This window comes from Mycetomoellerius zeteki, unplaced genomic scaffold (genome assembly GCF_001594055.1).
Source record: "Mycetomoellerius zeteki isolate Tzet28-1 unplaced genomic scaffold, Tzet1.0 scaffold5, whole genome shotgun sequence".
Taxonomy (NCBI): domain Eukaryota; kingdom Metazoa; phylum Arthropoda; class Insecta; order Hymenoptera; family Formicidae; genus Mycetomoellerius; species Mycetomoellerius zeteki.
The window spans coordinates 81,773-96,912 of NW_017257500.1; the positions used below are offsets into that span (position 1 = coordinate 81,773).

Below are 15,140 nucleotides of genomic sequence, written 5' to 3' on the forward strand. Positions count from 1 at the left end.
TCGCCCCTCCCTCTCTCCTCCCCTCCTCACCCCCTCTTCCCCTCTCTCTCCCTCCTTCCCCCAAGTCAAAAGCAATATGGTTGTACATAATTAATGTCCGGAGTTGAAGACCAGTAAGATTGTGAAGATATTAATCGCAATATATTAAAGAGAAGAAAAGCAGATAGTTATTTACCGCACAAGCGACAAACGTTGACTTTATGGTTGCGTGTTATGATACAAATTATCGTTGCAAATTTGACAATTATTACTGTACGATTGTGAATTATGAACATTCAGGTTTAATTGAATTCTAAAAATATCAGAGGGTTAACACGCGATTTACGGCGGCGCGAATATTAGGCTGTTCAGCGAAAACGTGATATAGTAATAATTATGACGGTATTTTCGTACTATTAAAGTACGTTTCCATTAACTCCTCATACATATTCAACGAATGGAGGATGTGCTTAAGAGGCGAGATATATCCGACGTTAATTTCGGCTTATATATAATATCAAAATTTCTGCATTTGCGAAAACGCGTAAGTTGCAAAACAATTTCACTCGTCGATTAAAATAAGAAATAATAGGGAATTTCTCTAAAAGATTTTACGCGGCAAACTGCATATAAATAGATATTGTACTCGACGTTCCTACAATTTCGTTTTAATTTAGTTACATATCCAATTTCGATGAAACGATGTCAATTTTATCTCGCGATTATCGTTATCGTTTTTCCTCGATGACGATTGGTTATCGATGGCGTATTTCTCGTACGCGAGATACACGAATCGCGAGCTTCGTATTGACAGTTCGACATTTAGTGGCTAAATGTATACCGCGTAAAATGATTGATTGAAAGCAAGTAAAAGTTAAAAGTGAAAGAAAAACACGGAAGCGAAAATGGAAGCTCGGGAAACGGAAGATTGCGATGCAGCGTAATCTATTATATAAACTGGTCTATTCAGTATTCAATCAAATTCAATCATATAAGATAATGATTATTAAATTTGCAACGATGATTAATGGCAGTTTATAATTATTGCGTCAATACATTGCCGTATCGAAGATGGGTGCCTGGTATTTTCTACACGAGAAGAAAGAATTTGCTGAAAGATCTAAAATTTTGCTGGATACCGGTCTGAAAGAATAATTTTGTTGAAAGCTCAAATTGATTGTCCTGGAAGATTAAAATTTTTTGTTGTAAAATCTAAAATTCGGCTAGATACGGATCAGAAAATAATTTTGTTGGGCCATCAAGCTAATTTTATTGGAAACTTAAATTGATTTCCAGAAGATTAAAACTTTTTGCAGTATCGCTCATCATTTTTTGGTTTCCAACATAATTATTTTCAAATTCGTAAAATTTTAGGATTTTTTTTAGTAAAATTGTTCTTTCCATATAAATGCTACTAAACCTGAGCTGCCGAATAGTAGTGGTTTTAAGCGGCACAATTGCAAAAGCATCCTGTGCTTTTAAACTTCGTTTCTTCGTTGATCTCCTCATACATATTCAGCTAATGTAATGCGTGTTTAAGAGCCGAGATAGCTCCGGTGTCGATTTCACGAAACTACCGACGAATTTTCGCCGTTTGCCAAAGCTTGGGGGAAGGGTTACCAGCGAGGGATCGCTGGTTAAGAGGCAGTGTGGGCGGTGGGAGCCGGTGGTTAATTGGCAAAGCACGATAAGGTGGCTCGTCCTGATATATGCATATGAATGGCGAGTATATTCCGTTTGCCTGCCGTAGCTATAACGTTACCTGGCATGCAAATAAGTTTTTCGGCCGTGCGCACCGTGCGACGTGGTTTGGATCTATCGCATCTGCAAAACGAATAACGAATTTAGCGGCCACGGTCATTTCCAAGGAGGTTACTCGCGATTTGAACGACCGCTCTTCACGTTTAAAGTATCCATTAAAAACAATCCGGTAAAGATCAACGTTCGTCTGTTTTTAAGCCCGTAGCCGCTTTCGCATCCACGAATGCACGCGGCTTCCAGTTTTTCGCGCTCCAGATATGTTTATGTATGCCGACAAATCGTCCTGCTTGCACATCTCTTTTTAGAAGCATCAATTGCAGCCGAGCATACACCGGGATTATTCTTCGTTGACCGATTTTTTCCCGCGACTTAAGCATTACTGGCGTTGTGTTGGTTTTACGGAATATATTTCACGGTTGTGCTATCAATAAATGTCAGCGAGGCGACGTGCCAAATATGTTAAGCAACGTTAACAACATTTTTCTCTCCACAACGGCTTTATTCGATGCCGAAAGGTTTGATAAAGATTGAGAAACGGGAATAAAAAAGAAAATTATATGAAATATCTCTTTCTTAATATTTCAATTTGTTCAACGATTATCTTGTCGCTTTTTGGATGTTCTCGGCCGTTTCATAAGCTCTGATCCACCATGCTAACCGCAGGCTCAGCGGCGAACTTCGTTAGTACCTCTTTAAAGTTACTCCCGAGGAACTAGCTTGCGACGTTTTAAGGCTTAATACTTCCCTTAACGGTGACAATTTATTTCGCGACCCTGTGCTATTTGCGTGCTACATCTCTATTATGTTATTAACTTTTTTATTAACCCTACCAGTGTATACGAACGTTACGACCTCATATATTCATATATATTCATGAAACTTGCAAGAACAGGCTACATCGTGGCGTAGAAGATTAAAAAAATTTATACCTGAAAAAGCATATGCCTGACGTTTTGGATAACCTTATTATACACACATACAAGTTTTCATACAGAATTAGATTAATAATCGAAACCAAAAACAAATTTTCAAAAGTATTCCCGGAACTTTCTAAATTCTTTGGAGATGGAATTTTATTCTAAAGAGTGAAATCTCATTCTTAAAGATTGAAAATTCTGCCACTCTTCTTTTTGGCAGAATTTTCTATCTTTAAGAGTCAGATTTTATTCTTTAGAGCGAGATTCCACTCCGAAGAATTTAGAGAGTATATAATCAGTAAATTGTCATCCTCTTTTTTATGGGTTTTTGTCAAGAAATTTATTCGTTTTATTTCATGCATTTTGTTCCAGCTTGATATTCCATTTCTATTTCTCACAAATTTCAAATAAATGATACAAGCTCGGGATATTACGAAAATTAAGCTCTGTCGATGACGTTTGCGCAGGATGCGAACTTTGGCTATCCTAACGAAGTGGGGTAAGCAAATTTTCCCAATTTAACATTCGAATCGCGAACGGGAGCGGAATCAATGAAATTTCGCGACAGTTGTTCCGCAAAAGTTTGCGTCGCCTGATTTTCGACATGCGCGCGGGTTTGCCCCGATTCTTGGACTTCACCCGAGGAGTTTTCAGTCACGTTTCGGGATCCAAGATCCAGATCCGGTTTTAGGGAACAGGATCGTGTCCCCAGGATCGCCGCACCGAACGCGTTCGAGCAACTCCGTGAAATCGAGTTACGCGTTGCTGCTACATTAACTCCACCGGAAGTTGGTGTCTGTCGGTTCCCGGCGCGTACACATATATCGTGGACCCGGACGAGCGCGTGGTACTGAAAATTAGTCTCACCGCATTTGCCGTTGACGATCGTTGTAGCTGTGAAGATTTGTCTTCTCCACCGAAGCACCTATTTGCCGGAGTACCTATTCTTCTATCTCATGAATTTACGAATTTATTCGCCTGCACTCTAAAAAATATGGTATGAATTCAACACTGAGGATATTAAATATAATTCTCACGTATTGGTGAGAAATTTACACCACGTTGTTGTTTATATTAATACTAAGATTTGCAAAAATTTGTCTTCTTTGCAGAATATTTACCGCAACATCCTTTGTCTCGCGAATTTACGAATTTGTTCGCACTTTTAAAAAAGCACAGAAAGAACGATATTTTACTGAAATATTTAAAATTTACCTAGAGATACAAATCTGAAAATAATTTTTGTTGGACCATCAAAATAATTATGTTAGTTCAAACTGGTTGCTAGAATGTCAAAATTTTTTGCAGCATCATCACGCTTGAGATTCCCACATAATTATTTTGATGGACCAACAAAATTATTTTCAGATCTGTATTTATCTAAATTTTTAGACATTGTGGTAAAATTGTTTTTTCCGTGTGAATGTGGGTTTAATATCAAGGGTGATATAATTCTCACCGTGTTGGTGTTAAATCTACTACAGCATGTTGGTTTATATCAACGAATCTCGGTGAGAATTATATATAAACACCGCATGAGTAAATCCACATTCATATTTTTAGAGTGTATATATTCGTTCTTTTTTAACGATTGTCTCTAGATACGCGAATATTCGTTACACTTTTCTCCTTCGTACATACGAAGTTATTCAAAATGGTCGAGATTTTTGTTGGATAGACAAAACTTTTAAAGTTTTCAGACTTCTCGCCATTCAGTTAAGCCTTATATCCACGATGCTAAAAATTGTTCCGAGATCTCGGATGAAGAAAGAAATAACAAATTACATTTGAATAATCTGACCATTCATTTGTTTCATTTCACGCTTTTTAGTCTATCTTGATATTCCAGCCCATTTTTCCCAATTGACTATTGGTCAATTTTTTCTCTGTCTGAAATCTCGAAGCATTTCTATAGTATCGTAGACACAAAACTTTACGTAAACACGTAATTGAATGACGAGAGATTCGAAACAAAACTTTAAGAGTTTTGCTATCTATACTAGTATGGTTACACACAGAAAAATATCATTCTTAAGTCTTAATAAATATCATTCTATTGTTAAGAAAAGTGATTACTCAATTTATTGTCTGTTGAGTAATTTTTAACGAAGAATATTTTCTTGATAATAATTTTAAAATATATTTATTACAAATTTTAGAAAAACTTATTATTATGTACTTAAAGCAAGAATTAATTTTGTTTGAAGAATATTATAAAATTGATAGAACAAGCGACTTTTTATATAATAAGCAAATCGAGTTTGTTTTAATTTGACAATCTTGATTGAAGAATTCAATTTACTATGTGTAATTCAGAATATATTTTGAATAAATTTGTTTGTGATGAATTTATGATAGATTTACGAATATATGAATTTTTGAAATATTTGAAACATGTTATAATTATTACTTACAGTATTTTTCTGTGTGTACAATTGTCGTATATTAAAAGTACTATCCACAATAAAAAATTCATGAAACCATGACAATAATTTTAAATAAAATAACAGAAGAAAATAGATATATAATGCTAAATAGAACCGATACAAGTTATTCATGTGTAATGAAGTCGCATATATTAAAAATTGAATTATGGTTGTTTTAACCCTTGGTATTGGTCTTTTTTAGTATACAAAAAATAATCGTCGAAGATCCTTCATATTACATTTTAAATATATCTACTTTGTGTACTGTATATCTATTTTGATTTAATTTTCCATTTGTCGATGGTCTTAACTATTGAATAGAATTGGATTCGTAAAAATGAACTTCTTTAACTTTTTCAGTTTGTACAATATTAACATATGTTGGATTAATTTGCTTCTTGTCTGCTACACTCCATAACTATTTTCACCTCATATCTCTCTCTCTCTCTCTCTCTCTCTCTCTCTCTCTATCCGTCTCTCGGACAGTTTATCGTTTACTCTCTCGGCATTTCCTATGCGCTGCAAATTACTCCGTTAATCCGTCTACTACTCGGTATCCCGTCTGAATGAGATCCCGGATTAGTACCTAGCGTGTTTTTGTCCGAATTTCGAGGTGCCCTCGGTATGAGCGCCACCATCTGTCTTCTGTCCCGTGCGAAATTTGCGGCTTGGAAACATCTCTCGGAAGAAACTTAATTAATTATCATGTCGACTGATTTTGATTAATGCGTATTTTCTTTTCTATTCGACACTGCATAAGGAAGGGCGGTCCATCGATGATATAATCTCCCCTATCGCTAATTTTTTTTTGTCAATTATTTGATTGAGTTCGCGGTGACAGTCCCGCCATTGTATCGCTTTTGTTATCGACGTAGCGAAGAATTGAATACGCTGCTTCTACGAGAATGACTTTTACGACCACGCTGGCCGGGGCTGGCCGACTATCAATCGAGCACAAATCCCATAGCGAACGCGAGACCGTCCCGCTGCGTTATAATATGATCTCACGGTGACCAACTCTACACAATTCCCCCGTTCCTTACAAATGAATTCAGTGGACGGTGCCAATAATTCGTCTCCATTCTTCTTCCCTTCAATTACTTGGTACAATGGTGGATTTAAAACGAGGATACGAGAGAAAAGGGAACTTCGATCGTTATCGGACAGGGGCTGAATCGAGCCTCCTTTCCATCCGCGTTCGCTCACTTGCTCGTTCGTGCACTGTTAACGAACGACTTCCCAACGAAAGGACTCTATTCGAGTTCCGTAAGTCCGACGACTTCGCGGCTCGTTAATAAAATCAATTATAACCAAAGAGGACAAAAAATTAGTGAGGTCGTTTGAGAATGTTCGTGAGAACATTTTTAGATTAACGAACCTGGTATCGAACTTTATATCTTTTAGGGAACTACTGCTCATTAGTTTCAACTTATTAGACTTTTTCCAAAATAAATTCTAAATTTGTTCAAATTTTCGTATTAATCTTTAGAGAACAGGAAAGCTACTTTATTGGCGCTGAAATAACAGTCATTTGAAATAACAGTATTTTGAGGCAAGAAATAATGAATTATAACAAATCTTACTTAGTAAGATGTAAGACTTCAATTAAACCCCTCTATCCTTCAAAGGTTAACATTTTATCGCAAAAAAACATAAAAAGAATTTATAACGAGTACCTAATAGGTACTAATAATACCAACTTACTTAGAAAATTTAGCATTTTTATGATATAAAAAAATACTAATTTATTTTTACAATAATTTTATGATTGGAGTTATTCTTTTTATTAAAAGCATTGTATTAACTTTAAATTTGTAATTTTGAACTCTAATGTTAAGCCGAAGCAATATAAATAGGACAACATAAGAGGAAAGATATATATATATATATCTTCTCAAATTTTTCATCTCTTTCGAGTTTCGAGGGATACATCGTTAACCCTTAATCTCTCGTTTCGTGGCTCTTGTTTTCGATTCCTTTCTTATCTGGATGCAGGTACAGAAGATCAAAAAAGAAAACACCCTTATTTCCCACTCCAGCCCACATTCACGAAAGTGGAACAGGCTCGATGGCTCGATTGCATTCGATGAAATCGCCTGCAATCGGATGGTGGAAGAGATTCGAAGTAAATTGGAAATGTCCCGCGGCTCTTCTGATTTTTATTTTCGTATACAAAAGCCGTATAAAATAGTCAGATCAAGGGACGACGAAAACTATATATAAAATGGTTTGTAGTGATGAATTTCGGATTTTCTAAAGAATCTGATAGCAGATTGTTTTGATACAATTACATATAATCAGATATTGCAGCTTAGCTACATTTCAAAAGTTTAACGACGGATTGAGATCGTAATCACTTTGTATACAGCCCTATACTATAGTAGGGCTCAGATAAAAGATTTGAACATGTTGAATATTCGATCTATTCGAATAGTTCAAAGTTTAAAAAAATGAGCATCTAATTTGAATATTTCGGACAGTTCGAACAGTTCGAGCTTAAACAGTGATCAGTATGAACTGTCAATTCGTTATGTCTGAAGTTCGGACGATTCGAACAATAAACAAATATAGTATACCTTGAAAACAAAAGAGCAGTTAAATAAAATTCCTATATTTATTGATATCGTCCTACAAATATCCTGAGCCATCCTGGACATATTCAGGATGATCCTGAGGACGACTTGATGTCTGAGTTCGAAATGTAATAATTTCGAACTTTCAGCTCTGAAGTGGGTTAAAATAGTTCGAACATACATTCAGTTCGAACTATTTAACGTTCGAACTTAAGATTCGAACTGTCCGAACTGTCAAATCGTTTGATGTTTCCGAGCATTACTCTGTAGAAGGTTGATTCCGGAAGGAAAATTACGATTCTATATATTGCGTTTTCAATGGAAGCATGGAAAGAATGATTTAGCTGAAGTATCTAAAAATTTGGCTACAAGCAAATCTAAAATAATTTTGTTGGATTATTAAAATAATTATGTAGAACTCTTAAGGCCCAGTTTCACAACTCACGGTTAACTCTTAACCAAAATTCAATTTATCCCTCATCTCTTTTCAATTCTAGAGAATTGGAAAGAAATGAGGAATAAGTTGAACCTCGGTTAAGAGTTAACCATGAGTTGTGGAACTGGGCCTTCTTAAGTGTTAATGACAGTGCTGCAAAAGTTTTAAATTGCTAGTAATCAAAATGAGCGGTCTATACAATTATTTTGATGATTTAAGGCCCGATTGCATCAACGTTACTTTGATTTTAAGCGAAGCTTAAAACTCTTTCTGTCTCTGTCTCTTTTTCGGCTTTAAAACGAGACAAATAGAGTTTTAAGTTTCGCTTAAAATCAAAATAACGTTGGTGCAACCGGGCCTAAATGAAGTTATTTTTAGACCTACGCGGTACGGCAATAAAATTCGGTGAACAAGAAAATAAACAACACCATTTAATTAATTATTGTCCGTTAAAGTAATCCCCCCTAGAGACACATTTCTGATAACGTTAGATATTTTAGCAAAACTGTTTTTTCTGTGAGGAAATATGTGCACAATATTCCACAGATCTCTTTTCTTTGTGAGTTTGACGATTTTCAATGCTAATAAAAAGATATGATATTTTTTGAGGTAGGACGTTTTTTTGGAAGCGTTCAATCAGAAACTCGCGTGTCAATAAAAATAACGCGCCTTAAAATAACGCAAAGCCTTGTTAGCGAAGAATATTTTACGCTCCAGTGCACGTGGAAAAATTTCAGATAATAATTTGACGCCCGAGGAAATGCCATGTTTTACTGAAAATATTGTTTAAAAGAACTCTTTTAATGTCTTGATTTTTCTTCTTTTAATTTATTCACCGTTATCTACCGTGTCTTTCATTCTGCTAAGTAAAAAAACTTAGAATCAAATTTACAGAAGCATTTCGCTTGATATCACGGGATTTTTCTCGGCGGTTATAAACCAGTGGAAACAGCTCGCGTTTTCGTTATTTCGATGACATTACCCCAATTCTGCTACTGCGAGCGTACGCGTCTAATTATGGTACAAACGCGCGTTCCACTTTTACGAGCGCATTGCTCGGCAAAGGTGGGCAACATTTTCATTAAATAGATCACATTTCGGCACAAAATTTTCTGCGTACATGGGAAAACGCGATATCGTTCATCGTGCGAATACGACTGCTTGTTGTAGCAAAGGGAGAACACAGAAAATCTAATTACAAATAATTAGTACCCCCTCGGAACATTGTCGCGGCACTCCCGAAGCAGCTTCGAGAATGTTTCGGTCGAGCTGAATAGTTGGAATGTTACTAGCATCGAGACTCTTTCTCGCGTTAGCGATAATCTTTTGACGTATAACGGCGACGTTGGGAGCCTTCGTTCAACCGTATTTTCCATCTTTTAACTCGTAATCTCACCGACACGATTCGGTCCGGGCTAGGGAATTACGAAGGTGGGTAATTAAATATTTCCGCGCGTCGACGAAAGCTATAAACAGTGGCGATGTAACGAGGTAATTACGCCCGTTGGTCTATCGTGGTTATCAGGTTTATGGCGGTGGTATTTCCAAGATCTCCAGCGTGAGAGTTCAATGTGGAAAACTCGTCGCCGGTTTTAATTATACGATGACGCTACATTAAGCTGTTTCAATTATAGGCTGAATATATTTGACGATGCCAGCGGGATTAAAAATCGTGTTTCTGGTTCTTGGAGATAATAAACCTGCAGTGACATTCTTGTAATTTTTAACCGTGCTCTTTCTTTGTGTATTTTATATCCTCTGTTATTATGTTTCGCTTTTTGGATTATCAATAAACCTTAATCGCTTCGGACAAATAAAAATTTCAAATTAAGGATGTTTTGGCTGTACAATATCAGCTAAAAGCATTAGCAAAAAAATCAGCTAAAAAGTCAGTATCAATTAATATCAGCCAAAAATGTTTTATCATGAATAAACCCTGAAATCAACTACAAAAAATAAAACAAATAATTTTGCTTTTAGTAGCTTTATGCAGCAAAATGACTATATTTTCTTGTAGTTTTAGGCACATAATTTTTAAATAAGTGTATCTAAATAAACTTTTATATGAATGTTTATTAGAATTTTATTAGTATAGATATAAAAATTTGATTTAATTTTTAATTTTTCGATCTTATTAAATTTGCAAGTAAATGCGATTTTACATATGAATTAAGGAAAACAAGAAAATTAATTAATTTTAAAAATCAGTATGAGAACTGTGTTCAAAATTTGCACAGATATTCAGATGTAATAATAGAACAATCTGAAATTTTTATATTCATGGTAATGCTTTGAAACGTGACACATGCATCCTTAATAAGATTTCAAGACGAACGAAAGAGAGAATCATTTCCTCTTCGACGATCTCTTATAGGAATTATTCGAATATTATGATTCACATGTCGAGAGTGCATAAAATATGCATCAAGCACTTGAGAGTTTAAACTCTCCACGGAAACCGACGCGAATTTGTAATGTAGAATGAGAGGATGGAGAGGCAAAACCGACTTGCCTTGCAGTTCTCGTGCGGCACGCTACAGTTGTTGCATCCCGTATCCCGCATCCCGCATTCCGCGTTCGCATTTGCAGGGAATTTTTAAACGTTAACCCGTTTAATCGGATTGAAGATAATCGCGCAATTTAAGTACAATCGACCGAAATTTGCCTATCGCATCGGTGACCGTTTATTTGCATGAGATGCAAGCTCGGCATAAAACGATTTCCCCGAGTTTTACCAAACGGCACGTGGCCCGCAGGCCACACGAGGCACTTCTTTTTCCGGAGCTGATGCAAGAGGGACGGACTATTATTCGGCCCTGCACAATACATCCGACGAGGCTTTCACTGGTTATCGGTAACGAGCTACCTTCGGCCCATCGACATCGGGAAATCGCTGGTGCGCCTCTTCCACGATGTCTTTTATCAGAGCTACTTTCGAGAGTTTCTTCGAGAGTTTGCTGATGGAATCGGCGGTCAATGAGCAAAATCAAAGTTTGGGTTTTACAGAAATAAAGAGTGGTTATTTACTTAAAGTTTATTTAGGTTAGTTTTCAGATACTACTTACAAATTATTGTTATATAGAATAGCAGAATATGTTAACATTAGATATATTGATACAGATACTCTTAGGACGAGTATATACAAATACTTACACAGATACGTGCGTGCGAACACGGAGAAAATGGAAGGGACACACGCGAGTTTGTAGCCAGCAGGAACACCGGAAATTCGTATCTATCCTCCGGGGTAACCCGAGAAATCCGAGGACCAACATCCATGTCCACCTTCTCTCTCTCTCTCTCTCTCTCTCTCTCTCTCTCTCTCTCTCTCTCTCTCTTTCGAGTAAACTCTATCCTCCTGTCGATGCAACTTCCGCCCCATTCTCTCAAGTTTCTTTTTTTATTCGCTCCTCTCCATTAACGTCTTTTCTTTTCCGCGCTCGCAAAACTTTCTCATTATCTCAGCGAAAATACGCAACTCTCTTTCTCGGATTGAGTACGATTCAATTGGTTTTTTTTTGTTGTTCGAATAAGGAAGTGATTCTGGGTATTGACCCCTATAGACTGGCAAATCCTGTTTATGCGGCATTGTCTGGTTATTTTTAATTTCCATTGCATTTCGAGTATGCTCTTACTTTCTTTATTGTATCTCTCTCTTTTTAGCTTATTGATTTATAGAATATTAAGTGAGATCATTCTATAGTTTCAAATATTCATTTGATACATTTGATTCATTTACTAGATTATTCTATTTTTGTGTGCATTTGCTTGAACATGGCTCTTGTAATTTTTATTTTTTGTTTTTTTCATTTTCGTATTTTTTAATTGTTCAATTTTTCATTTGTAACCATATTTTATTTATATTTCGTGGTTTATTTATTTTAGTCTAGCTGATGAAGACTCAGTGAAAAGTTGAAATTATGCCATTATGTTTTAAAATAAAGTTTATGTCTATTTGTATTTGACATATCTTAAGGAGGTTCTCGTGTTTGATGAAAAATAAGACAAGTCTATAATATACATGTAATGCAAAAGTTAATATCAATAATGTCTAGAAAAAAATTTCATTAACTTTTATCGTACCCCATTTTGAAGATATTTAATTCTAAATTTATAGAATATTTTACATTACAAGTTGAAGATATAACCTTATTCTGTAGTTATTCTCTTTTAAATTGAAACACTTGCATATAAGACAGCAATTTAAAAATCGTTATTAATCATAAAGTAAACACTTAAGTTTGTTCTCGTAAAGTTTCATTTAAACTGACCGTACAGTTTACAAGAAATTTATATTCTTCAATGAAAAAAGGTAGAATATATGTCAAATGGACGATGCGTATATGGTACATCAAATGAACATCTTACAACTTTTATTTTGTTATTTTGAAAATATTTAGTAACATATAAAATTAATAGTAATTATGTATAATGGCATAAGATATTGTTAGTAACCTTTTTATTCCATTATTTTAATTATTTTACATATTATTGTGAATAAACTGTCTATTGACTAGGAAATAGCGTGAGAACCTCCTTAATTGCTCATCGTGACTTTCTTTTTTTCATGTAACTTGCTTTAAATATTCAAAATTTGACAATTAATCATTGAAACATTACAAAGAAATTACAGATAGTATAATATTTTAACATATCGCTTCTATAATCTGTCTCAAAATGATTAAACGTCTTTTTTTGTTCTATAACGTTTACGAATTTTTATGTAAATACAAAAAGCAGATTATAATAATAATAAGAAACATTAGATACCTGTATAAAATGTAAGCATGATGTAATCGTCGAGACAGGAGTAATATATTAATATTTTAGTGACAATCATCACACTTTCAACTTATAGAATAAAGTAAACTTATAGAAAAAATACATAAATTAATAATAATAAGATTGAAAGACCGTTAATGTTAACTACAATGCTTTAAATTAAGAAGCGCCATAACGGTCAGAACGTTAAGATGTTGAACTATTGTAAATTCATTTAAATGAATTAATTTCAGAAATGATAATTGCGTGCCGATATGGTTGTCGGACTTTCAACGCAATCAAATCTGAAAATATTAATAATCCCCCCAAATTCCCCAACTTAAAAACTGTAATAAAACTTATTGCGAAAAATAATGCCTCGGCCGGGAGTCGAACCCGGATCTCTTGCATTCCGTGCGAGCGTCCTAAGCCTTTAGACTACCGAGACAACGGAATGCAAGAGATCCGGGTTCGACTCCCGGCCGAGGCATTATTTTTCGCAATAAGTTTATTACAGTTTTTAAGTTGGGAAATTTGGGGGGATTATATTTTCAGATTTGATTGCGTTGAAAGTCCGACAACCATATCGGCACGCAATTATCATTTCTGAAATTAATTCATTTAAATGAATTTACAATAGTTCAACATCTTAACGTTCTGACCGTTATGGCGCTTCTTAATTTAAAACATAAATTAATTATCTACAAAATCAAAGTAACTCGATTACTTTGATGCATTTTTCAATTATTTTTCTCGTAAATAAGTATGTTTTTTTTATATCTAGAACTACTTCATTTTTGCTGAATGTATGACTAATAATGAATGTGACATGGCGTTCGGCTAATAAGATCGGCTAATAGAATGCTTGCTTAATAGAATTGTGGGTAGTTAAAGCACGGACGGATGCAACGCGTCGTAGCAAATCGGACGCGATGGACGTTCCTTTGAAGTTTAATTCTCGGTGTAATTAGAGTCACGCCCGGCCATACAAAGTCGACCGTGCACGTCGTTACGACATTGTTCTCGCCGGCTGTAAATACGTGTCTCGCGATACCACGGCTAACGATTATACGATGGGATTCAAGTTATTCGTTGAATTTTCGACGCAGCGTTTTTCGCTGCTCGTCAACGTGACAAAGGGAGCGAGATATGTGAGAACGGGCGAGGCGGCATTCTGCTACCGGCTTTCGCGAATTGCATCGCGAAAGTTTTCACGAGAACTTTTGTTTCATTTGGGAACGAAATCCAGTTATTTCATTTTTGAACCTGGCGTCAAGGATTTTTGCTGAGTGCAACAAAACCCTTTGATATCTTTGTATTCGTACATGTCATTAACGAACATGCATTATTCTAAGGCTGATATTAATAATATTAATTGAAACAGTTTTCTGACATCTGAGCTGCGGCCCGCAGATTTTCACACGGATTCTCTTCTCTATTCTCTTCGCCAACGCAAATTATACTAGCTAGTTTGGCGCATATATTTTCCGCTTGTAACTGCTTTGTAAAATATTGCAGAGAGGAAATGGCTGCGGGCGTAACATACACACGATTCACAAGTCTACCGTGAATCCACAAGTTCGTGATTACTGTAAATTAGAACGATAATACAAGTCATAAAAAAAATTTACTTGCTTACTGCAACTCAATCTTTCTTTGCCCTTAGATTAAATTCCATGGAAGACAGCAATCTTATCGCGTAGATCACAGACGTCGATAATTTCATTTAAGAAGTCGTATACTTTTTAGTAAAATTAATTTTAAAAATCTACGGAGCATTTTAATAACTTATACCGGTATTTATGCTTTAATTTTTTCGTTACTATTTTAATAGTCTATATTGGATATTGTGATTTATTGAGAGGTATTCGATTTACACAGGGCATAACTGACTGCAAACTCAATCTTTTCTTATCATTAAATTAAATATTGCTGAAGATAGTGCAATTTTATTGTGACGAAAAATTATTGACATCGATAATCTCGCTTAAATATATATATAGATACGTATTATATAGATATTTTTTAAATTAAAAATTCACGAAGCATTTTAATGAAAATTTATATTGGCTTTTATTGTTTCGTTGCTGTTTTAATAGTCAATATTGGATATTGTGATTTATTTAATCTCACCTAAGTAGTCATATTGTAGATATTTTTATAATTGATATAAAAAATTCACGAAACATTTTAACGAAAACTTATACTGGTGTTTATGCTTTTTAATTGTTTATTATATTGAATATTTTGCTATTTGCTAAGAAGTATTTAATTTACACGAAACTTA

General features: G+C 35.0%; 1 protein-coding gene across 1 annotated transcript in view; it reads right to left on the minus strand.

The window, feature by feature from the left end:
* Positions 1-15,140, minus strand: part of LOC108727495 (dipeptidase 1) — a gene marked incomplete at its 3' end in the record, with an annotated part of 89,738 nt that overhangs the window by 74,349 nt on the left and 249 nt on the right. The gene's annotated exons all lie outside the window — the stretch shown is intronic.